The 25,357-nt window shown below is 38.5% G+C and overlaps 1 protein-coding gene across 3 annotated transcripts in view; it reads right to left on the reverse strand.

Moving 5' to 3' along the window:
- Nucleotides 1–25,357, reverse strand: part of GNG7 (G protein subunit gamma 7) — a 373,686-nt gene that overhangs the window by 109,815 nt on the left and 238,514 nt on the right. For all 3 annotated transcript variants that reach the window (XM_027853087.1, XM_027853088.1, XM_027853090.1), the window contains one exon: nt 16,682–16,708. The gene's annotated coding sequence lies outside the window, so the exon portion shown is untranslated. The remainder of the gene's footprint in view (nt 1–16,681; nt 16,709–25,357) is intronic.

Below are 25,357 nucleotides of genomic sequence, written 5' to 3' on the forward strand. Positions count from 1 at the left end.
TGTGTGTGTGTGTGTGTGTGTGTGTGTGTGTGTGTGTGTGTGTGTGTGTGTGTGTGTGTATATAACACATCTCTTTGGCAGTTTGGAAAAGCCTATGGATCCCTTTTTAAATTCACAAGAATTTAGTAAGCTTACTATGTGCTGAGTACTGTGGTAATCACTGGGGATATAAAAATAGTCCAAGTCCTCAAGGAGTTCACAATCTGATGGGGAGATATATAGATAACTATGTATAAACAAGATACATGATAACTTGGAGGTCATCTCCAAATCTGGCCTCATACACTTACTAGCTGCATAACCCTATTTAATTAATTGTCATTTAGTGTCAGTTAAAGTCATTTAATTGCTGTTTGCCTCAGTGTGATCATCTGTAAAACAGTGATAATAATAGCATCTACCTTCCATGGTTGTTTTGGGAATAAAGTGAGACAATATTTGTAAAGTACTTTCTAAGACTTAAAAGCAATACATAAATCCCATTAATACTAGGGGCCCGTGAACTCTAGTTTAAGTACTCCTGACCTGGATGATAACTTCTAAAATAATTATTTCACATTTCTACATCAGAGCTTCACAAATTCAACAGAAAGATAAACAAGGAAATTATAGAACTGAACAGAATTTTAGAAAAACTGGACATTGGGACTATGGTAAATTCTTAAGAGTATTTACATATTACTCAAACTTCCATATAACTTCTATAATTTAAAAAAACATTAAAAACAACAAACAGAAATAGAAAACAAATACATCCTTTACATGTCATTGTACAATAAAAATTATATTCAATAAAGAAAATGTGAGCAAAAGATCGACAAACTGAATCTATAAATATTCTAAATGATGACTGCGTGAAAAGATCAAATCATGGAAACAATGAAAATATATATTAAAGAAAATGATAATCATAAAAGAACATATCAAACTTTATGGAGTAAAGATAATTCAGGTGCTTGGAAAAAATTTATTTCCCTAAATGTATTGACAAAAGAGAAAAAGAAAGGAATACTTGATTGAGCACGCAATAAATTAAAAATCAATAAATCTTGAAAATTAAAAGCAAGATAAATATAAGTCATAATTTAAAAAAAAACGAATAAAACAAAACGCTATTTTAAAAGGCTAATAATACTGATAAAACATTGGTTGATTTGAATTAAAATAACGAGGGAAAACAAAATCGTCAGCAAAATGAGAAAAGATAATAAACAATAAATAGAAAAGAAATAAAGAAAATTATCAGAAATTATTATACTGAATTATATGACAATAATATGGAAAACAAAATAAATGGATATCTAAAAGATGACTAAATAACCAATAGTAAGATAACATAAATAATACAACCTCAGAAAGAGAAATTAAGCAAGTCATACATCAACTCCTACAGAGAAAATCCTACATCTGGATTTTAAAATGATTAATAATTTGACAGAACTTACATTAAATTAAAGAAAAATAAACACTATGATATATACAGTGTTTAAAAAAATCAAGAAAGAAGGCACTCTACCAAACTCTATAAGACAGTCTCTAATCTCAATCAGTTAAGTCAGTCATCAATTAATATTTATTTATTTTTTGATTAGGCAATGGAGTTAAGTGACTTGCCGAGGGTCACACAGCTAGTAAGTGTTATGTGTCTGAGGCCGAATTTGAACTCAGGTCCTTCTGAATACAGGGTTGGTGCTCTATCCACTGCACCACCTAGCTGCCCCTATCTATTAATATTTATTAAGCACCCATTTTGTGCCAGGCACTGTGCTAAGCACTGGGGACACAAAGAAAGGCAAAAGACAGTATTTACCCTCAAGGAGTTCATAACCTAATAGGGAAGGAGAAGAGGAGAAATAAATGTAAATAACTATATACAAAAATGCTACATACAGGATAAATTAGAGAGAATTAACAGAGGAAATGGACTACAATTAAGGGAGATCAGAAAAGGCTTCTTGTAGAAGGTGGAATTTTAGCTGGTACTTGAAGGAAGCCAAGGAAGCCAGGAGATAGAGATGAGAGAGATAATTCCAGGCATGGGGGACAGCCAATGAAGATGCCAGTGTCTTGTTCAAAGAACAGCAAGGAAGCCAGTATCGTTAGACGTCAGAGTACATGAAGTCTAGGGGTGTAAGGTATACAAAGACTAGAAAGATGGAAAGGGAAATGTGGGGAGTAGGTTATGAAGAGCTTTGAATATCCAAGGAGTTTATATTTGATCCTAAAGTTTACTGACTGACATGGTCAGACCCGTACTACAAAGATTACTTTGGCAGCTGAGTAGAGGACAGACTGGAATAGAGACTTGTGGCAGGGAACTCAACCAGAAGTCTATTGCAATAGCCCAGGCATAACTATTTTAAAATGATGGAAGAGTAAAGCACAGAAAGAGAATTAGAAAGAGTAATAAAATTAATGTCCACTGAAACAAAAATATTAAACAAAATACTGGCAAAGAGATTACGTAAATATAGCTAAAAATAAATTCATTATGATTGAGTTGGATTCATTGCAGGAACTTAAGGATGATTTAATATCAGGAAATCAATCAGCAAAATAAATCACATTAATAACAGAAACAATATGATCATCTCAATAGATGCAGAGAATTTCAATCAAATGCAATATTTATTTATGTTAAATATTAGATATAAATATTAGAATGAAAGAATCTTTTTTTAAACATGATCAAAAGCACTTATCTAAAACCAAGAGCCAGTATTATTTGTAATAAAAAAAAATTTATTCACAAATTTTCCCAGTAAGATCACTAAAGAAGCTAGAATGCCCATTGTCACCATTGTTATTTGATAGAAATGATAGCTAAAGCCAGGAGACAAGAAAGAGAAACTGTGGGAATTAATGCTGGCAAAGAGAAGGCAAGATTGTCTCTATATGTAGATGATATGATGTTTTACTTAGAAAATCCTTGAGAATTAACTAAAAAATAAAAACAGCCAAGTAACAGTACACAAAAAAACCCCAAACTTACCAGTACTTCTGTATATTACTAACAAAACCCAGAAAGAGGCAGAAAGAGAAACACCATTTTAAAATAACAAGATTCATTAAATATCTGGAATTTTACCTATCAAAACATACATAGGATTTAAATAAATACAACTACAAAAGAATTTTCACAGAATTACAGGAAGATATCCTGTCAATGTTTATGGTGCAGTTACAAACAATATAGTAAAAACGATGTTACTATTTAGCTTATGGATTTAATGCCACACCAATCAAATTGCTATGGAGATGTTTACAAAATTAGTCAAAATAATAAAATCCTTCATATAGAGGAACAAAAAGTCAAGAATACTTACAGAAATAATTTAAGAAATAGAAATGAAGGGAAGGCTTGGCATTTTTAGATCTTAAATTAGATTTTAAAACATTAATGATAATGCTCTGGCACTGGATTAAAAAAATGAAAGTTGATCAGTGGAATAAATTAGATGAGTAAGACATAAGACAGAAATATCTTCAGTATGTCTTCAATAAACTTGAGAGTATGAAACACTGGGGAAAGAACTCTATTCAGCAAGAACTTCTGGTAATGATGGACAGAAGTTTGAAGGAAAATAGTCAAGACTAGATCCTTATATCATATACCATAATATATTCCAATAAATTCATAATGATCTCATTATAAAAAAAATCACACCATAATACAACTGGAGGAAAGTGGAAGGCTACATTTATTATGAATGGTGAAAGGAGTATATATTTAATCAATGGATAATATAGATACAACAGACAAGTTAAGTAAAAAAAAATTTTTTTAAGCTTTTGCATAAACTAAATCAATGCATCCAGATTAAGAAAATATTGGAACTGGGAAAAATCTTTGTACAAAACATCTCAGATGAAGATCTAATATTCCAAACCAAAAGGGAATTGCAACATGTAAGATTAAGGGGACCATTCCTCAATAAACAAGTTGTCAAAGGAAATGAATAGTCTTTAAAGGAAGAAATTCTGTCTGAAAAAGTACTCAAAATCACTACAAATTGAAGAAATGCATGTCAATACAACTCTGGAGTATCAAACTGGCAAAGAAGGTATAAAAATGAAAAAATCAATATTGGCTGTGAAAAAATGAGCACACTCGTTCTCTGCTAGTATAACCATGATATGGTCCAAAAATTTTGGAAAACAATTTGGAATTATGTAAGAAAAGTCACAAAAATGTACATACTCTTTGATCTAGTGATCCTACTGTTGTTTTTATCCCAAAAGAAGGTTATTAACAGCAAGAAAAGACCAATCTATACAAAAATATTCATAGCAATACTATTTATAATAGCAGAATAATAAAAGCAGTTTCTTAAGTTGAATTAAGATAAGCTACATGCAAAATGATTTAGGCAATGGCTGAACAAACTGTGGTATATGAATGTAAGAGATACTGTTTTATTATTAAAAATGTTGAATGAAGTTAAGAAATTAAAGAAATTATGAAGTTAAAGAATTATACGGCAAGTCTCATGAAGGGATTCAGAATTAGGAAAGCAGAACTAAAAGAATAATACACAGGGACTATACCTATATAAATGAAGATAACTTTAAATTATAACAAAACTCAGATAAAAACAATAGTCCACTTTGGCACTAATTTATTAAAGTACACACTCTTTTTTAAAGCCAACTATATAAACTACTGAAATGTAAGGCTGCTTTATGCTATTTTGTTTAAGTATTTTAGGGATCATAAATTATGGAAGACTGAATTATGAATATTGAGGTTTTCATAATGTGTGGAAATAAAATTTATCAATTATATATTTATATATATACGAATTCTAAAACATTGACAGGAATAATGGTCAAAACCACCAGCTTATATTTTAATGAGTCTTCTTTGCCACCACAACCGCTATGTAAGCTGGCCCAAACATGGACAGGACACCAGAGGAAAATGGAAGGCTTGAGTTAAGCACCACATTCCATTCTCACAAAACCAAGCAGTAAGCCAAGAGACTATGGAAAAGACTTGGTGCAATCTGAGTTAATTTCTCCTGTTGGTGGGCTGGCGTAAGAATCCAGTTGTGGACCCTTTGGCAAGGAATATATATAAAGACATTTTAGGATTCTGGCCGGGTGTGTGTGTGGGGGTGTGTGTGTGTGTGTGTGTGTGTGTGTGTGTGTGTGTATAGACCCTGAGGAATTTCCTTGACACCTTCTTTTAATCTCCTTGACAGAGCTTTCCCCTACTTTTACTTTCCTGTAGATTGCTTTTTTCCTTTTTTTTTTGTTTTTTGTTTTTAACCACCTTTCAGACTTTTTTACCGAGGAATGTCTGAATGTTTTTACTTTAAGGAATTGTTTATCTGAACCCTCAGGCTCTCAGTGACCCATTGTACTCAATGTGGAAACAGGATGAGGTAGGGACCTCAACTTAAAGGCTGATGTCCTCTCAAATACCCTGGCTTCCCAGTTCATCAACTTCAACTCCTATGATTTGGATCTAATTCACTTCACCTCGGCCACACTGAGGGATGGTCATACACTTGATGACATCATCAACTATAAGTGACAATTCTACACTCACAATTCTGAAATTCCTCTGACCATAATATCCTTAACTTTCACCTTACCCTGTGCCTTACCCCTCCTAGATCTCAGTCCTTGGCATAGCACAGTTTGTCCATCTCACCATGCTTTCCCAAGTCATCACCCTCACTCTGGCCTCACTTTTCTCCCTTCAGAATTTTAACCCTTTAGTTAACCAGTTCAGCTGTCCTTTATCCGTGAATCCCTTGCCTCATTATCATATCCTTGCTCCTCCCTTTCCAAATCGGAACCAAGATTATTTCTGCCATCTACCTTCTCTGCTCCTGCTTAGGTGCTAGATGCACTAAAAAGTTATGTTACTCAACATCAACTAAGCGTTCGCTGCTCCATAGCAATTCTTTTGTTAGCCTCATTTTTTATCAACTCTCCACAGCAGCTGTTTACCTTCTCTTCCCTCCTTGGACCACCTATACCAGTGGTGTCAAATTCAAACAGAAATTGCAGGCTGCATACTGACATAGTAAACAACAAATTAACATTATCTATGCTGCATTTTTATGTTTAAAAACATTTCCCTTGCATTTTAATCTGGATCAGTCTGTTTCCAGAGTTTTTGGTACCTCTTGGGAGCTCAATATCTCTCACCTACACCCATCTCCCCTCTCCTCTCATCAGAGAACCTTACCTCACATATCCATGAAGAGGTTATCTGTTCCAAGTTCCCTCTTTTCCTCAATTCTCCACTTCAAGTCACTTTCACATCATCTCCCATTCTCTCCTCCTTTGCTCCAGTCTTGGAGTAGAGGTGATACGTTTCCTTGCCAAAGCTAACTCCTCCGTTTGTGCCCTTGAGCCTATCTCTATCCATCTCTTCCAGGAGCTTAGCCCTTTAATCCTCCCTTCCCTCTCCTCAATTTTCCTTTCCCCCCCAAAAAAGGTTCTTTTTCTATTATGAGCGAGACAAACATCAACAAAAATGAACATTTCCATATAAAAGTACAGAGAAAGAAGACTATTTTAAACTGTGACTCTCTGTTACATACTACTTGCTTTAAAAAAAAAAGGCTATGTTAAATTTAACACAGTAGTAACAACACTGCTTTGCTTGTTTCCATTGTGAACTTCCCTTTTCTCTCTTCTGGGTAGGTTTTAAATGCTTCATTGACCTTCCTTCCTTTCTTTTTTTTTTTTTTTTTTTTGCATCTCTATCATTATCCTTTTATTCCACCTTGTAACCCTCTATCCCATCCCCAAAGGAAAGCCCTACTTTGGAATAAGTATAATAAAGCAAAACAAATTTGCGCGTTGGCTGTGTTTGAAACTGTATGTCTCATTTTGTCCCTATAGTCCATCACTTCCCTGTCAAGAAGTGGTAAACATGCTTCATTGTTGAGACTTCTGGAATAGTGACTAATTAGAGTTCTTAAATCTTTCCAAGTTGTTTTCTTTTACAATAATGTAGCCATTGTATAAATTGTTCTGGTTCTGCTGACATTACTGAGCATCAGTTCACACAAATGTTTCCAGATTTCTCTGGATCTGTCCCCTCACCATTTCTTATGATGTAATACTACTCTATTCCATTCACATGCCATCATTTGTTCTCCCCCTAATTTTTAACCTCTCCTATGCCACTGGCTCCTTTCCTGCTGCCTATAAACATGTTCAGAGCTTCTTGATCCTTAAAAACTCCTCCTCTCAAGTTATCACCCTATATTTTTCCTCCTTTTCCCAAATTCCTAGGAAAAATGTCTATACTTGATTGCTTCCATTTCCTTCATTAACCCTAACTTCTCAACCTCTTGAATCTGATCTCAGTTCCCACGACTTATGAGTAGGTTGGACTCCAGGACCTCGAAGTTCCCTTCCAGCTCTAAATCTTGTGATCCCTATTTATATACCAGAGCTCTATCCTGGCCCTCTCTTCTACTACTGTAGAGTTCCTCAGTGATCATCAGCTCCCACAGATCCAGCTATCATCTCTATGCAGATTACTCATCAATCTCTACAACTAGCCGTCATCCTCCTGAGCACCAATACTGTATTTCCCGTCACCTGCATGGTTCACAGGCATCTAAAACTCAGCATGTCCAAAACAGAACTCATCATCTTTCCATCTAAACCCATCTCTCTTCCTAACTTTCCTATTTCTGTAGGAGGAGTATCCTCAACTCTTCACTCTCATCCCTCCTCATACACAGTAAGTTTTCAAATTTTGTCAATTTTACATCCTCAATATTTCTCACATCCACCCTTTCCACACCATTCACACCATAACTACTTTAGTTTAGATACTTATCACCTTTTGAGTGGATTATTGCAATAATATCTTAGCTGGTCTCTCTAATTCTAAGTCTTTCCCCCCTCCAACTCATCTTCCACATAGCTGTGAAAGTGATATTTTTAAAGCCCAGGTCTGACCACATCACTCCTTGATGAGATGTTTTACTACCACCTCCTCCCCCCACACTGTCTCTAAGAAAAAAAATAATAAAATCACCTTTATTTGGCATTTAAAGCGCTTTAAAACATCTAACCTATCTTTCTAGGCTGAAACTGGCCTAATCAATGATTCCCGTGTAGAACATTACTCCCATCTGCCTACTTTTGCACAGACTGGAATGCTCTCCTGACTCACCTTTGCTTCTCAGAAGTCTTAGCTCCCTTCAAGGCTCAGCTCACTGGCTGTGTATTTATATACTTCTCTGTCTCTATCTCTCTACCTTTCTGTGTCTCCCCCCCATCCCTCCATATATCCATTTAATCTATTTATCTTATATTAACTCTTGCCTAGATTTATTCCAAAAGTCACCTAGCTGGTTATCTTACTTCAAGTCTCTCTTCCCTCCATTCTATATCATGTAATCTCCCTGCTTAATATATAATATATAATAAATAATAAATACATAAATAAATATAAACTCTGCTTGGCAATGAAAGCTCTTTAAAACCTGGGCCCAGCCTCATTATACATTACTCCCATCCATGATCCTCTATGATCCATCTAAAACGCCTTATTTGCTGTTGCTCACACAAAACACACCATTTCCTGCCTCCATGATTTTGCACTGTTGTCCCCCAGGATTGGAATGCTCTCTCTCCTTACTTCTGTCTCTTAGAATTCTTGTTTTCGTTCAAGGCTCAGCTCAAGAATCATATGCTGCATGAGTCATTTTCTGGTTCCTTAGATACTAGTGCCTGCCCCTCCAAGGTTACTTTGTATCTGCTTTGTATGTACCCACCTATGTGTCTCACCTTTTAGAATGTGAGGTCCTTAAACGCAGGGGCCATTTTGCTTGTGTTTGTGTATCTCTGATACTAGTACAGTGCCTGACACAGAGTTAAGTACTTAAGGAACTCTTGATTCATTGGCTGGACACGTTGCTACCCTCCTACCCCTCAAGGTAGGAATTCTTTTACTTTGATTTTTTTATTCAAAGTACTTAGCACAAAGTGCTTCAGAAATCTTATTGGTTGATGACTCTGTCTTCTTCCCTTTTTCAAAATGAGGACATTTGTGTCCTGTTCTAAGGACATCTCTCCCTTTCTCAACAATTTTAAAAATATCACCGATAGTGGCCCAGAAGTTAGATCTGCCCATTTTGTCAATTTCCTGGGATACAGTTCATCTGGGTTTGGTAATAAACTCATTGAGGGATACTGTAGTACAATCTTTTCATAAATCTTGACTTTTCTGTTATTTTGGATCAATCTTTTCTAATCTGAAGATTGTTCTCCTTAATAGAGAAAAGAGAAACAAAAGTGGAGCCACTTTCCCTTTTCTCTGCTGTCCATTATCATCACACTTGCCTTGAGCATAGGTCTTCTTCCTGTTTTGATCTTCCTCTTGGCCTCAACAGAGGCCCCAAAGCCCTTTTTGGTTATCCTTCATACTTGTTGCCAACCTCAGCTCATTCTGAGCTTTTGTTCTGGTACTATTATTACAGGCACCTGCTGCTCCCCTGCATTTTATATTTATCCTGTTACATGTTCTTGATGCCATCATCAACATATCTGCTTTAAAAATCTAAGCTGATAATTCCCTGCACATCTACATTGGTCTCCTGAGACAGTTGCCTCTTTTCTTTGGTGGAATTGCTTTTACGTCTTTAGATTTTCATCCCTGATAGCATCACGTTCCTCTTGGGCCAACTCTTCCTGTATAATTTTAGGCCATGGAGTCTTGCCTATCTTTTTTCACTCTGACATTTTATTTGCTAAGGTTCTTTCTTGCTCAAACTTTTTATGACAATTTACATTTGAGGCAGGGAGGGCAGAGAGATTCCTCTGCCAAAGCTAGAGCCTAATGTATGGGACTGTGCTCTATTGCTACAACCATGCACAATTTGAGGGGGTTAGTGTCTATCAATTATTTCATTTACGGCTATCATTAGACCATTTGTGTAAGTGTGTAAAGACAAAAAAAGATACACCAGAGCAATCCTGATTGGAGTGGTGTCCTTCCTTACCTTCCTCCCCACCTCTAAAACATATAGTTTCCATTTTCTGGGTCTTCTCAGTACTAAGGCCTTTCTGGAGTGAGTTTTCAGGCAGCTCCCACATCCCTTTCACAAGATGTTGGTTATGCAAGCAACTAACTGGTCTGGGGATTTAAAAAATCTCAAGCAGACTCTTGGGAATAAGCAACATTCTCGATAGGTGAATTGGATCAGTACAACTGAGAGCTTTTTCCAGTTGTGGATAAAATAATATTTATTTGACTGACATCAGAGACAACCTTCCAGAAGCAAACTTGTAGAAATAGAAATAGGTTTTGTTTCACAATTTCTCTCTTCATTGTAATGAAGATTGTTGTTTAACTGTGATTTCACAGGGTAGATCTTGACACAATTGCATTAAGGCACCTGAGAGAAGAGATTCACTTGCTCTACAGACGGTAGATGCTAGTCTTCACTTACTGGATGTGATGAGAATTCAGATGAACAGTATAAGCACCATTTTAATCAAATACACATTCTGGTAGCCAAATGGGGAAGGGGAATCTTGGTCTCTGATGACACTGGCCAGACTGAATGATTTGATATCCCCTGAAACACAAACCAGGCTTTCTTGCCTTTAGGCTTTTGGTGACACTCATCAATAAACCTGGAGAATGCTTTCACCATCCTATCCCTATTGACATTGTATACTCCAATCATACCTATCAGATTGGCTAACATGACAAAACAGGAAAATGATAAATGGTGGAGAAGATGTGGGAAAACTGGAACACTAGTGCATTGTTGGTGGAGTTGTGAAATGATCCAACCATTTTGGAGAGCAATTTGGGACTATGCCCAAAGGGCCATAAAATTGTGCATACCCTTTGACCCAGCAATATCACTTCCAGGTCTATATCCCAAAGAGATCATAAAAACAGGAAAAGGACCCACATATACAAAAATATTTATAGCAGCTCTTTCTGTGGTGGCAAAGAATTGGAAATTGAAGAGATGCCCATCAATTGGGGAATGGCTGAACAAGTTGTGGTATATGAATGGAATGGAATACTATTGTTCAATAAGAAATGGTGAGGAGGCAGACTTCAAAAAAACCTGGAAAGACTTGTATGGACTGATGCTGAGTGAAGTAAGCAGAATCAGGAGAACAATGTACATAGTAATAGTCACATTGTGCAATGACTAACTTTGACAGATTTAGCTCTTCTCAGCAATGCAAAGATCTAAGACATCTCCAAAAGATTCATGATGGAAAATGCTATCCACATCCAGAGAAAGAACTATGGCGTCTGAATGCAGATCAAAGCATACTATTTGCTTTTTTCCTTCTGTTTTGTTTTGTTTCTTCTTTCTCGTGGTTCCTCCTATTGGTTCTAATTCTTCTTTACAATATGACTAATGTGAAAATACGTTTAATAGGAATGTGTATGTAGAGCCTGTATCAGATTGCACACCATCTTGGGGAGAGAGGTGAAGAGGGAGGGGGAGAAAATCTAATCCCTCATTTTATATGCAAACCCTTAGCCTAAGAAAGTAAGGTAATATGCCTAAGGGCACACAGGAAGCCTGTGGTTGAAGTAAGATGCAAAACTAATCTTACTCCAGCCTTTGTGTTCTTTCCACTACAACATGTCTAGATCTTCTTGGCTGAAAATGATCCCCATCTCATCTGATCTCCAAACATTTCAGAGTCCTTTTACATGCTAATCATGTGCTAATGTTTATTGATCTATATTCTTATCTTATCTCTCCTTCTGGTACAGATGTTCTACACAGGCAGTCATCTTTATTTTCAATAGTAGCTACTTTGTACATATAGTAGGTATTCTGGAAATGTTTGCTGAGTGAATCTAAGAATAAACGAATGAATAAATGACTTATCCACAATTTCCCGTAAGCTCATAATAGATTGATTCACACCTGTGTTCTGAGAAGCAAGCAATACAAAAAAAAAAAATTCCTCCAATGTTTATAGGCCCAGAATCATTGGAAGAGATCTCAGAGGACTGCTAGTTCAACTTATACCTGACCACAAATTCCTTCTGTAACTTGCCAAGCAAGCCGTACAACCTTTGCTTGAAGATGGGAAAAAAAACACTGGCTCTGAAGTCAAATAATCTGGAATCAAATCTTACCTCTAACTCTTACTACTTGTGATTCTTTTCTTCCTTATCAACTGCTTCTCCTTCCTGGTCAAACCTCTACCCTGAAGCTTCACTCTTCTGTGATGATTACCTTCCTGGGCCACTTCTCCTCCTCTTCCTTGCCAAACATGTTGGCCTGATGTGGATACCTGTCCTCTCCCCTCACTGCTTTTCAGATGCTTTTTACATGTTGTCTTCTTCTGTCAGAATGTAAGTTCCTTGAGGCTAGGGACTATCTTGTTTGCACCATGCCTAATAAGTAATAAACACTAAATGCTCTATCTATCTATCTATCTATCCATTCATCCATCCATCCATCCATCCATCCATCCATCCATCCATCTTTTTGTGTGACCTTGGACAAGCTGATCATTTTCCTGGGCCTCAAAACATAACAAACCTAATCCCTATTTCAGGAGAAAGTCTTTCAAACCCTAAAAGTCAGCTATCATGTCTTCCTGGTCTTTTTTCTAAAAAAAAACAAAACATTTTCAGTTCCTTCAAATGATCCCTGTAGTGCCTAGTCTCCTGCCTGCTTAAAACCTGGTTGCTCTCTTCTGGTCACTCTCTAGATTATCAATAATCTTCTTAAAATGAAGTGCCCAGAATCACAATATTCCACATGTGATCTGACCAAGTAAGAGTACAGGGAAACTAACCCCTTTCTGTGTTTTGGACTCTGCATCTCTTAATGCAGCAGCCTTAGACCACATTAGCAGCATTACATGCAGCAGGGAAACACTAAAAACTTGCCAAATAAATATAGGAATTAAGTAAGGATGCCCCCATTCTCCATTGGTATTTGGTACAGTGCTAGAAATCCTAACAGTAGCCATAAGAGAAGAGAAAGAAATTAAAGGCATAACAAAATTATCCCTATTTGCTGATGACATGATGGTTTACTTAGAAAATCCTAGATAATCAGAAAAAAACCCTGAGATAATCAATAGTTTCAGTTAAGTAGCAAGATACAGAGTAAATCCATGAAAACTAAAAGCATTTCTGTATAGCAATAACAAAATACAGAAGGACATAATAAAAAGTCTCATTTAAAATAATTACAAAATACACAAAATATCTAGGACTCATTCTCCTACAAGAAGTAAAGAGTCCATGAGCTTTTGGGGGAGCTCTGTTAACACTACTGATTCCTATTTAGTCTAAATTGCACTTAAAACCCTCAGGTCTTTTTTAGACAAATAATTCTTTAGTCATGGGTTCCCCAAACTCGTACTTACAAATTTGATTTTTGGAACCCAAGTGTAAGATTTTCTTTTCATCACTCTTAAATTTCATTTTATTAGATTGGGCCCATTCTAACTTATCAAAATATTTTTGTATCTTGACTTTGTCATCTAGTGCTCTAAATATCCTTGCCAGCTCCATGTCAAATAAAAATGTAAAATAATCACCTTATAGATTCACTGAGATCCCTGATAAAAATGCTGAGTACAGCAGAACCAAGGGCATATCCCTGGGGCATTCCGCTGGAGAGATCTTGCTGCAAGTTGACATTAAGCCTTTAAAGTCTACTCTTTGGGTCTGGTCATGTAACTATTCAACTCAAACTTTATTCAAACTTTTAAAATTTAAAGTGACATTAGAGATAATTTAGTTCAACCCTCTGCATTTTACAAATGGGGAAACTGAAGACACTAGATTTGGAGTCTGAGGGATGTGGTCCAAATTCTTACTACTTGTATGACCTTGGGCAAGTGGCCTTGGACTCCTTAGGTCTCTTTAGGCCTCAGCTACCTCGCATGTAAATGAGGGGTCTGGACAAGGCAAATTCTAAGGTTCCTTTCATTTCTGTGCTCCTATGCAATGGCAGAACTGGGACGTGGCTGGACTCAGCCCTGCCTGACTGTCGGGCCAGGTTTCTCCCTGCTCCACCAGGCAGCCTCTTTTGCTTGATTCCCCTCCTCTTTAGATGGGACCGGGTCATGTGCCCACGGGCCTGCCAGAGTGGACACACTTCGCTCAGGATGAAGAGGCAGGAGCAAGCTCAGCTGGGACACGTCAAGTTCTAGTTTCAATCTGACCACAGCTTTCACTGCCACCTCCTATTACTCCAATTCTGGAACAACACAACACAAGAACTCAGACAGACAAAGAAACCTGCAAATGCCCCCACTCGTCACAACAATGACCCACCAAGAGAAAGGCCCCGGGTGGGGCACTGGCTGCCCAAGCCACAGTGCTCCTCTAATCCTCAGCATCTCCCCTGTCCACACTCTGCTTCCTAGCACAGAGAGGCTGGCACGATCTATTACATGCCCTCCCGGCTCTCTGGTGCTGGCAGACTTGAGGGCCACACAGCTCGGTTGTTTCTCGTAGCCCAGTTAGAAAGGGAACGCACCACATACGAGGTGCTGCCTGCACCTTGTGTTCTGAAGCTCATCGTCCTCCCTACAATATGGATCCACAGCACTTCTGGTGCAGAGATAGGTAACTGGGTGGCACAGAGGGGCCTCTCATAGCTGGCTTTGTTGTTGTTGTTCAGTTGTTTCAGTTGTGTTCAGACACAACTCTTTGTGACCTCTTTTGGGGTTTTCTTGGCAAAGACACTGGAATGGTTTGCCCTTTCCTTCTCCAGCTCATTTTTCAGGTGAGAAACTGAGGCAAACAAAGTTAAGTGACTTGTCTAGGGCAACAGTGTCTGAGGTCAAATTTGAACTCAGGTCTTCTTGACTCCAGGCCCACCGTTCTGGGTACCTTCTGCTATGCTTTTGCTTTGGGCTGTTTAAGATGAACTTCAGCAAAATTTAAAGAAGAAGGAATGATGAGGGCAATAGAGGGGCCCAGTGCTACAGAGAGCCGAAAGAACGCTTATCTGAGAGGAATGCGTGGTGAGGAAGAGGTGGCCCAATAGACTGAAATGACATTACCAGTCAAATGAGTCAGAACCTTGAAGCGCACTCATTCACTCAACAAATATTTGTTATGGGTTTTGTGTAAAGCACTTGGCTAGGCACCATGGATGCAAGAATAGATATGGCACATGGCCTGCTCTCAAGGAGTTTACAATTTAGTAGGGAAAAAAGACAGAAATGCAAATTAAGAGAGGCAGCATGGGATAGCGGATAGAACATTGGACTCTGGATTCAAATCCTGCTTCAGATACTTACTGCTTACATGACCATGGTCACATCACTTAAATTCTCTGGGCTTCAGTTTCCTCAGCCATAAAATGAGTTTGGACTCTATAATGTCCCTTCCAGCCCTAAGGCCTTCATTCTAAGAAATGTGATACACATGAGAGTGAGGTAAGGGCAAATGAGAGAGGCAAACAAAGAACTACAAGAACTTTGAGGAAGAAAAGGTAATTTCAGCTAAGAAAGTAAATGAAGGCTACATGGAGGATATGGATTTCAACAGATGGGAGATGGAGATAGAGACATCCAGATATAGGTCATAGTATGAGCAAAGGCACAGAAACTGGAGAGGGAAGAAAAAATGTTTATTAAATTGAATTGAAAAAAAAAAACTGATATTGGAGAATAGTATCATTGGGCTGGAATGTAGTCAGTCAATTAACACTTATAAGCAGCTACTATGTGCCAAGCACCGTACTAAGTGCTGGGGATACAAATGGAAAAAAAAAATGAGTCTCTGCCCTTAAGAAGCTTACAGTCTAACGGGGGAAGACAGAAAAGGAAGCTGAAAGGGTGTGGGGGAGAGGAGAGGAGAAGGAAGGTATCCCACAAGGGGACATGGTAAGGAAATCAGAGACGATCCAAAGCTGTGCAGCTGGGTGAGAAAAGAGATGACTGACCTGGGCTCCCTCCTCAGATGGAGGTTTGGGCTTTATGGCCACCTCCTCCCCAATCAGAAGGGCAGAGAGCAGTGATGAGGTGGAGTATCAGGGCTCTAGGGATCTCTCAGAATGAGAGCTTCCTGGGGCATGATGGAGAGAAATCAGTCAGAGAAGCCCCGATGTGGTACAGCCAGGTCAGAAATGAGATGTCTTTGGGGGAAGGGGGGGCTCCTTCTTTAAGAGGAGCAGGCAGATTACTGGAAGGAAATGGAACAAGGTAAGAAGGAAAGGTAGGGTAGTGCCATATCACAGAGAATCTTGAATGCCATGATCACTTAATTCAGTAGGCAATGGGGAGCCATTGAAAGTTTATGGGGTGAAGGGTAACATATGAAAGCAGTGTGTAAGAAAAATTACTTGGGCAGTAATGTGGAACATAGATTGAAAAGGAGCTAAATTATAGGCAGGAAGACCAGTAAGGAGGCTATTTCAGTCTTCTAGGAAAGAAGGGATGAGGGCCTGAAGCAGGGCAGCTGCAGTGGGGGTGAAAAGGAAGACAGAGATACAAGGATAGTTTCCTCGTTCAGGGACTGGTCAGATGGTCTAGAGATGTTTTCAAGATATAAGGATCCTGAAATGACATCATTCAAGAACACCCTCAACTGAGTGATAATTCAGCTTCTTTCCTCCACGTTAACTGTAGGCAATATACCATGTATACTATTCAAAGAAAATACTATAGCTTGTTTTATTCATTAAAAAAAGACTGAAGAGATAATAAAATAGGATATAACTTTACATACCTTGTTCCCACTGTACTCAGATTTTCCCTGTAAGAAAAACAGAGACAATTAAGCATTTTTTAAAATGTTAAATAGCTTACATCTAAAGAACTTTTAAGTTTGCAAAGGCTCAGAAAGGTCAGTCAGCGTGACTTTACCAGGGTCAACCTGCTTGTATCAGAGCTAGGATTTGAATCCAGGTCCTCTAAATTCAAAATGAACAGTTCTTTGTATTTTAACAACATCACACGAGGCCTCCTCTCCAGAGCTCTGAGGCCTCCTAGGATCAAAGATGCACCTCACACATCCCTCTCTGCATGAATGAAGCCTGTTTTTATGCCTTCAGCTGCTTCTAGTGTGCTGCCCACAAGTACCTGGTATTTGTTGTCTTTAGGGTTATCCTGTAGCTGTTCAGAGACGTACATGCTTGTAATCGCCTCTGAATAGAATGAAAGCTCATTGAACATAGAGATGCTGCGGTTCTTTGTACTGGTATGCCCATGCTAAGCAAAGTGAATGGCACAGAACAGCTGATAACTGCTTAATCGTGAGGCAGAAGGGATGTCACAAATGATCAAGCCCAATCCCCTCATTTTCCAGATAAAAGGAAGGAGAGAGGCTTGCTGGATATCATACAGATAATGAAGAGCAAAGTTGTTCATAGATTTAATAACAGGCTACAATTCAGGAACCAGAAGGTACCTTTGGCCAGGTCTGGCCAGAAACCTCTGACTGATCCTAACAGGATGGGAAGGCCCTCTGCACAGACACAGACCGTGGACTTGCTCTCCAAGAATTAGTGTAGCTAAATGTAGATAGTCACATTATACAGTTAGGCATCAGTGGACACACTTTTTTGGCCAGAGGAATTCATAAAGAACATTTATTTAAGGTTTAAAGGAGCCACAATCTGCTGGACCCACAGAAGACCCACAGAGATGAAATTACAGATCTTTCAAAGAATTAAAGTATTTGAAAGACACAAGAGCCTATGTGGGTTTAAATCACAGAATGTCAGAGACAAAAGGGACATTAAGGATCATCTAATCAAAGGTTTTTAACCTTTTTTGCATTCTGGACCCCTTTGGAAGTCTAGTGAAGTCTAAGGACCCTTTCTTAGAATATTGCTTTTAAATGCATAAAATAAAATATATAGGATTACAAAGGAAACCAATTATACTGAAATATAGTTATCAAAATATTTTAAAAATAAATTCATGGGCTTAAGTTCATGGTTAAGACTCCAACCTTTCCACGTTACAGATGACAAAAGTGAGATTAGAAGAAGAGAAATGACTTATCTGAAGGCACACAATTAAGGCAAAACCAGAACCCCAGTCCCCAAACTTCTAGTCCTTGGATACTTTCCACTATGACATAAGAGTGTCATTGACTCTCCCAAGCAAATGCCTTGAGGAATTGTAAGGGATTTCCAAGGAATTATTTACACACAAAAGATTGCTCACAAATTACCAGTGTAAGGAAAATACTATTAAATCCCAAAGTGTTATAAAGAGGATTAAAAGTAATATAAGGGTTTGCTTTTCCCCAAAGCCCAAGATAACAACCCTGGTAGGCAGAAGGCCTGGATTCTAGGCCTGTCTGAAGCCCTATCTGTGTGGCCCTGGATTTGTCAGCCCTCTGCTCTTTGGCTCAGCGTTCTTTCCCGTCAAATGGCAATAGCAGTTTGCAATTGTAAAACAAGACAGAAATAAGAGCTGTTATTATCATCATCTCATAATTGACAGGGAATTCAGACAGCTACACAATCAGTTCTTTAAAGAAGGTAGTTTTGAACTTTTCAGAAAAACAAAACTCCTCTTACAAAATCTTGCATTATTCCACTTAGTAATGTCTAGTCCCCAAACATTTACAGCGGTCAAAGTCCAGTATGTCTAACATGCCAGTTTAAGGGAAAAAACAACAACAGCAAAACACAGCAAAAAATCAGAAACTGAGCCTACAACTGTAATGTGTTGTGTTTTTCCATCTCTGGTTTTGAGTTTAAACTATTTCAGCCATGTGCAGGGGTAAACTTAGAGGCGGAAAAAGGCAACCTCTGGAGTGAACCAATTAACCTCAAATGGAAGAGCTGACAGGTCCATGACTACACCCAGAAGCCAACTGATGTTGCCTGCTGACCTCTGTGGGCGAGGGAGATAAAAGGGAATGGAAACTAAGAATCCCATGATTAGTCCCCTTGGGATGAGTTAGGGAAAGAGGGGAAGGGGGTAGGCTATAAGTCATCTAACCATGTGTGACCAGGTTCCCTTTCTTCAGGAAACCTTTTGGACCATCCCAGTGCCTTGTGATCTCATTCGTGGAATTGAAAGGGAAAGCAGAGATCATCTAGTGGCTAGGGGATGTTAACCTGGGGTCCATGAACTTGTGTGGTTTTTTAAAAAAAAACAAACCAAAAAACCTCTTTCAATATAATTTGTTTCTTTTGTAATCCTATGCATTTTATCTCATGCATTTAAAAAAATTATTTTGAGAAGGAGTCCATCGGCTTCACCAGACTGATGGCCAAAGGGGTCCGGGACACAAAAAAGTTATAAATCCCTAAACTAATGCTCTTATTTTACAGATAAGGAGACTGAGGCTCAGATGGTGAGGGGATCTGCTCAGGGTTGCAAATGTAGATTCTGAACTCTGATTATCTTCCAAATCCAGCATTCTGGCCACTATCCTATGTCACCTCTCTGCTCACTCCTCTGAGTGCTGACACTTCTGACAGGCTGGCTGTGCCAGACAGTATACGGTACTTGGTAGATTTTACCTTGTGTTATTTTCCCCTTTTTAATTCCCTCCCTTATTCCTCCAGCACATGCACATCTCTCCCTCCTGTGAGCTACTATTGACACTCACTGACCTAACACAAGATAGTGTTACCTCATGGTCAGTGCTGGACTTGGAGTCAGAACTGGCTTCCAGTTCTGCCTCTGGCACTTACTAGATATCAAGTTACTTAACTTGTATAAACCTCAGTTTCCTCATATGTAAAATGGGGACAACACTATAGTCTATATCTATCACAGGGTTTTTGTGAGACTTAAATGAGATGAGATTTTATATATATAAAATATAAAAATATGTATGTATATATATATACACACATAGTATTTTGCAAACTTCTTCATCTATAAAATGAGAGACTGTGACTCTAAGGACCTTTCCAGTTCTAAACCAATGATCCTATGAAGGCACTTTATTCATTAGTATTTGGTACCTATTGTCTTTCACCTCTAAAGTCTGTGGGATTATGAGAATGTCAGCTGGAAAGGATTATATTCTATGCTCCAAGGTCCCATTTAGCTCTAACTTTCTATGTTCTAAGACACTTTCTGAATCTTTGTTATTCTTGGTCATTCAGTTGTGTCTGACTCTTCATGACACTGTGGACTATAGCATGCCAATACTGTCCATGGAGTTTTCTTGGCAAAGATACTGGAGTGGTTTGCCATTTCCTCCTCAATGGGTTAAGGCAAATAGAGGTTAAGTGACTTGCCCAAGGTCACAGAGCTAGGAAGTGTCTGAGGCTACATTTGAACTGAGGTCTTCCAGATTCTAGGCTCTGTGTTCTATCCACTGAGCCACTGAGCTGCCTCAATGTTCTATGGTAGGTCCCTTTAAGTTCTAATATTGTATTCTGAAGTCATGTTCTGCTATAACTTTCTACATTCTATATTCATCTCTCTAGTTATAATATTCTCAGTTCTAAATACAGAGGGATATCATGGTATAATGGAGATCTGGGTTTGAACTTTGGTTTCTTTCCTAAAAAAAAAAAAAAAATGGTCACAGGGCAATATGACCTACAACATATTTTGGGCCCTAGTTTTTTTTTTTCCTTTAAAAATTTTCAAGAGCTAGAAAAAATAATAAAAAGATTCATTTGGAATAACAAAAGGTCCAGAATATCAAGGTAACTAATGAAAAGAAATGCAGGGGAAGGTGGCCAAGCTGTTGTAGATCTTAAATTGTATTATAAAGCAGCATCATTAAAACTACTTGGTACTAGCTAAGAAACACAGTGGTAGATTAGTGGAATAGGTCAGGTATGCAAGACACAGTAGTCAATGACTATGGTAATCTACTATTTCATAAACCCAAAGACCCTAACTTCTGGGATAAGAACTCACTATTTGACAAAAACTGCTGAGAAAACTGGAAAAGAGTATAGCAGAAACTAGGCATAGACCAAAATCTCACACCATATACCAAAATAAAGTTAAAATGGGTTCATGAGTTAGATATAAAGGCTGATACTATAAGTAAACTGGGAGAGCAAAGAATAGTTTATCTATCAGATTTATGGAGAGCAGAAGAATTCATGACCAAACAGGAGATAGAGAACATTGTGAAATGCAAAATGGATAATTTTGATTACATTAAATTGAAAAGGTTTTGCACAAAGCAAGCCAATGCAACCAAGATTAGAAAACTGGGAAAGACTTTTTATAACTAGTGTTTCTGATAAGGGCCTCATTTCTAAAATATATAGAGAATTAAGTCAAATTTATAAGAATACAAGTCATTCTCCAATTAATAAATGATCAAAGAATATGAGTAGGCAGTTCTCAGATGAAGAAATTAAAGCCATCTATAGTCATATAAAAAATGCTCTAAGTCACTATTGATTAGAGAGATGCAAATCAAAACTATTCTGAGGTACCACATCACACCTATCAGATTGGCCAACATGACAAAACAGGAAAATGATAAATGTTGGAGAAGATGTGGGAAAACTGGAACACTAATGCATTGTTGGTGGAGTTGTGAAATGATCCAACCATTTTGGAGAGCAATTTGGAACTATGCCCAAAGAGCTATAAAAATGTGCATATCCTTTGACCCAGAAATAGCACTTCTAGGGCTGTATCCCAGACAGATCATACAGATGGGAAAAGGACCCACATGTACAAAAATATTTATAGCAGCTCTTTTTGTAGTGGCAAGGAATTGGAAATTGAGAGGATGCCCACCAATTGGGGAATGACTGAACAAGTTGTGGTATATGAATGGAATGGAATTCTACTGTTCTATAAGAAATGATGAGCAGGCTGACTTCAGAAAAACCTGGAAAGACTTGTATGGTCTGATGCTGAGTGAAGTGAGCAGAACCAGGAGAATGCTGTGCACAGTAACAGCCACTTTGTGCAATGACTAAGGTTGAGAAGACTTAACCCTTCTCAGCAATGCAAGGATCTAAGACATCTCCAAAGGTCTCATGATGGAAAATGCTATCCACATCCAAAGAAAGAACTATGGAATCTGAATGCAGATGGAAGCATACTATTTGATATTTTTTTCTTCTGTTTTGTTTTGTTTTCTCTTTCTTGTGGTTCTTCCTATTGGTTCTAATTCTTCCTTACAACATGACTAATATGAAAATTAAAAAAATAAGTTTCTAGTGATATTTTATTTTCATAGCACCTATATTCCCTAGCACATCCCTCCTTATTCCCTGACCTAAAGAGCCATGTATTATAACAAAGAAAAAGAGGGAAAGAAAAACAGTTCAGCAAAACCAACTGAGATATGGATAAAGTCTGACATTACGTGCAGATATGCAGTGTTCCATACCCAGTGGTCTTCACCTCTGCAATGAATCAGGAGAAAGTGCTGTCTAATATCTCTTCTTTGGGAATCAAGCATGGTCATTATAATTCTAAAACATGTATTTATATTTATCATACTTATTATATATTCTTATAGTCATTGTGTATATTATTTTCCTGGCTCTGCTTACATCACTTTGCATTAGCTCATATGTCTTTTCCAGCTTCTCTGTATTAATCATAGATATCCTTCTTCTTTCACAGTACAGTAATAGTCCATTATATTTATGACCTTCTCCTCTTCTTACCCTATATGAATCAGTGGTGAATCCTATTTCCTGCTATCATCTCAGCCATTAACATCTTCGGAGAACCTGAGCACGGGCAACGTGGCAGGAGAGGAGGAGGAAACTGGAGAGAGTCCACATGAGCACGAAGCTTTGTTGTGGTCCCTCCTGGGGAAAGAGTCCTTCTCCAGTGAGGAGAAGAGGGCCCCAAGACAGAGCTGGTTTGGGGTAGCAATGGGGAAGCTGAGCAGAAGGAAGGGCGTTTTAGAGAGGGTCCAGGCAAAAGTGAAGTGAAGCACGGCTGAGGCCAAAGGAGGGTGTTTTGTTTTGGAAAGTCACAGCTGTAGTGAGAGGAGCCAAGGGGGAGCCAGTTGCCATCCCTCTCTAGGAACAAGGGCATACTGGTTTGATTATGACTCTAGGGAGACAGCATGGTTCAAGAGCTCAGAACCTTAAGATTCAACACTTGCTAGCTGTGTGACTTAACCTTCTAAGCTTAAGTTTTCTAATCTGTTAACATGGGGATAATAATATTTAAACTACCTACCCTACTGGGCTGTTATGGGGAAAATGCTACGGAAACCTTAAAAAACTAGAAAAATCTTGAGTTACTGTTATTGTCCCCTTCCTTCTATCTTTAGCCTTCAATATTCTAAGGTACCTGCTAGCTCTAACACTGTGTTCTAATGTTCCTTTGAACTCGGATATGCTGTGATTCTAGAAGGGAACACTCAGAAGAAAGGTACTTAAATATACTTCACTGCAATATTCTTCAGCAATTTGATGTTATTAAAATCAGTAGTATTATTTTTACAAAATCATAATCTAACACTAAATAATGCTTTCAGGAGGATGGTTAGTAATTTTGGCACAAAGCATTATTTTATTATTACTTTATTATTATTTGTTAGTATTATTATATTGTTACCACTTGCTGGTGGGGGCAGCTAAGTGACGAAGTGGATAGAGCATTGGGCCTAGCTAGAGTCAGGAATATTCACCTTGCTGAGTTCAAATCCAGCCTCAGACACTTACTAGCTCCGTGACCCAGGGCAAGTCACTTAACTCTGTTTGCCCCAGTTTTCTCATCTGTAAAATGAGAAAGGGCAAATCACTGCTCTATCTTTGCCAAGAAAACCCCAAATGGGGTTACAAAGCATTGGATATGACTGAAACGACTGAACAACAACAATGTGTGTGTGTGTCGGGGGGCTGGAGGAGGGAACTGGCAGGAGGAGACACACTGGCAAGAAATTCCTTTAGGGTTTTACAATGTGGTTTCTATAAGTTTTTCTCCTTGTAACTTTGTTCCATTCAACAAACATTAATAAACACTCAAAAGACTGAATTCCTCAGTTCCTCAATCTACTTGACTCCCATGACCCATTCCTTCAGCCCACCTGAGCTACAGACAAGTATGATTCCACTCTTCTTGATTTTGCTACCACCCGTAAGTGTTCTACTTCCACATTCAAGAATTCTGAATTTCCTTTATGTTATCAGAATCTTTTACCTTTTGATCTCTATGTCTCTTAAGTCTACTTTTTATCCTCACCCTCACTGCCAGTCCATCCATCCCTCAGGGCTATCCCAGGTCTCCTTCCTTTCCGATCCGACTGCTACATGAACAAGTCCAATTCTAGAACATCCCCCACACTACAATCCCTTCATCCCATAGCCTCTCATTGACTATGTTTGGCTAAACACCAATCCTGGATCACTCAAACATCTGCCTCCTTCACTCCTACTCTTATGCTGCTGAATAGAACGGAGGAAATCATAAAACTGTGCTGACTGGGTCCATGACAAATTTACCAGAGCTAATCTCTGGGTGGGTGCTCATTGTAACAAGGCAATACTACAATAGATCTTTCTTAATTGATTCCATATCTCATTCACCACAACAGCTGTTCCAAACCTTTTCTTCTTTCCTCAGGCCTCCCCTGCCATTCCTTTACCCTTTCTGCTGAAGACCTCAAATTGTACTTCCCAGATAAAACTGACACCATTTGCTGAGAACTCCCTCTTCCTCTCCTCCCCTTCCTCAACTCACATCCCTATGACATCTTCCCCCCATCTACTCCCATCACTGAAATCTCTGATGATGAGGTGGCCCTTCTACTTGCCAAGGCCAATCCATCTACATGTACCCTTGATCCTATCTCCTCTCATCTTTTCCAGCAGATTGACTCCAGCATCACCCTCTCTCTATTCTTCAATCTTTTCATATCTGCTGGTGCCTTCCCTGTGCCTACAAACACACCCAAGCATCTCCCATTCTTGCAAAAACCTTCACTAGATCCTACCATGCCAGCCAGCCATCAATCTCTCCTTCCTGTTTATCTAAGCTCCTTAAAAAAAAAAAAAAACCAAACCAAAACTGTCTACAATTGGTATCTCCATGTGCTCTCCTCTCACTCTTCTAACTACTCTGCAATTTGGCATTTGACCTCATCATCATCTGAAACTATTTTCTCCAAAGTCACCAATCAGTGAAGGCCTAAGACATATTCTTCGAGGACACCCATAGTTAGTGGGCATGATTTGGATGAAGATGCATCAAAGGAGACTGAGGAGGAGTGGTCAGACAGCAGGACAGAACCAGGAGTGAGCAGTGGCACAAAAATCTAGAGAGAGGAGTGTGAGCCACAGTTTCAAAGGCTACAGAGAAGTAAAGGAGAAGGACTAAGAAAAGGCCATTGGATCTGGCAATTAACAGATTGGTAGTCAGAGAAACATAAGACTTAGAACAAAAAGAGGTCTTGAAGATCATCTTGCCTCAGCCAGCATGTGACCCTGGGCAAAACACTTAACTACTTTGAGCTCACTTGTGAAATGAAGGACTTGGA

The sequence above is a fragment of the Vombatus ursinus genome, unplaced genomic scaffold (genome assembly GCF_900497805.2).
Source record: "Vombatus ursinus unplaced genomic scaffold, bare-nosed wombat genome assembly UNPS02009918.1, whole genome shotgun sequence".
NCBI lineage: Eukaryota > Metazoa > Chordata > Mammalia > Diprotodontia > Vombatidae > Vombatus > Vombatus ursinus.